Raw genomic sequence first — 1,831 nt, 5'->3', positions numbered from 1 at the left:
AATGGTTCATGATACAAGTGATGTAAAGATACCATAGTCTATTTGTACTTAAGTTGAAAATTGGGAAGTTATATCGAGATAATATTTATATATATAAAGCACAAAATGTGGGTGGCAATGAAACATGCCCATTATTCCAAACTACCATCCCACATAGTTTGGTTGAGATTGGCCCAGTGATCTAGGAGAAGTTAAATAAAGGACAAACAGACAGGAAATCATTGCTGTTATTGAGCGTTTATTATTTTTGACGTTAACTACATTCCTAGATGGCGCCACGTCCTTACACATACATACACACAAAAACCATTACATTTGTTATAACACAACATACACAAAGCGTGGGGTTAGGGCACAAAAACGTCTTATATATCTCAAAGAGTGCACTACCATTCTCAATGAAGAAATGCAATAAAAAAAAGGCCGCCACTATTGCAATAATACATAAACTCAGCTGAAGTTTTTACTCCAACAGTCACCATAAAGTCGATATAAAGATCCGCGTTTTGAATTATACCAGCTTCATACTTTGACCCGCGACTTTTCAACTTCGGCCCTTAAGACGGATCTGAAGCCAATGACTGTCTATTAATTAATCACGTGAAACACTCTGGAAAGACATTAAGAGGTGAGTGTTGAAAGCGGGTAACACCCCTACCGACCATCGCACAGTGTATACCATGTTTTAAGTATATACATATTGAGTTTTTAAAGCTTATACAAAACTTTTGGTGAGGTAATAATAAATACTGTGATAATATGTTATATTATATACAAACTATGTGAAAGTTAGGAGTTTTGTGTTACTTATCATAGCATCCACCCCCACATATTTTTTAAGTTCATAACCCGGACAAAAGACGGGTACCTCAGCTTGTGTTAATAAAATGCATCGTTTCGTATGCTTTTTATCCATCACAAACACTCGAAAACCTGTAGAACATTTAATATTAAAGAAAGTACTGTACTAAAAAGTCATTTCCCAATTATTTTACCAGTAATACTAACAACGAAAGTAATAAACAAGTCCATCCTTTGAAATTGTTATTTGTTTTGATATACATATTGATACCTATTTGAATAGCAAGCTTATATAGATATACGATCTTAAATGAGTCGAAATTATAGTACAAAAATATTAAAATAAATCAACGAATTTTTATATAAACAGACAAACATACAAGAACCACAATATAGCACTTCCGGTTACTCGCTATAAACAGTCTCGCAAAAGATTTGGAGATAATATTGCTAAATGAATGACTAAACGTATTATTACATTTATTTCTGTATGTGTATATCGATAAATCACATACGCGTTATCGCGTTAAGATAAGTAAACGTCATAGGTTCAACTTACACTAATGTGAAAGATTACCTGACAACCTTTCAAGAAGAAACTTATTTAATCTAAATATCAGGATATGATAGTCGTGCAATAAACCGAAATATATCACCCAATATTTCAACATATTTGTTTTGTTTTAGGTTATTATGTTAAACTTATTTTTATTTTTAATCTAAAATAAAATTTCAATTCAACAAGACCAATCAGAGAGATTGCATACCCTCGCCTCGCCGCTCCTTTTAGAAATTGCATATATTTATATTGGATAACGTAAGATTTCACCTTCAAAAGCTCAGAAAATCCATCTCAGATCCAGGATGACTAACGATCCGGATCATTTTATGTAGTGTGATGAGGAGTCTCAATCTTAATGTGCCCATGAAATGTGGTACAAATCCGATCACACTTTGTTTTTTGTTGTTTTTTAATTTCGCGCAAAGTTACACGAGGGCTATCTGCGCTAGCCGTCCCTAATTTAGCAGT

This window comes from Limulus polyphemus, unplaced genomic scaffold, assembly GCF_000517525.1.
Source record: "Limulus polyphemus unplaced genomic scaffold, Limulus_polyphemus-2.1.2 Scaffold816, whole genome shotgun sequence".
NCBI classification, from domain to species: Eukaryota; Metazoa; Arthropoda; class Merostomata; order Xiphosura; family Limulidae; genus Limulus; species Limulus polyphemus.
Note: the sequence above shows the minus strand (reverse complement) of the source record.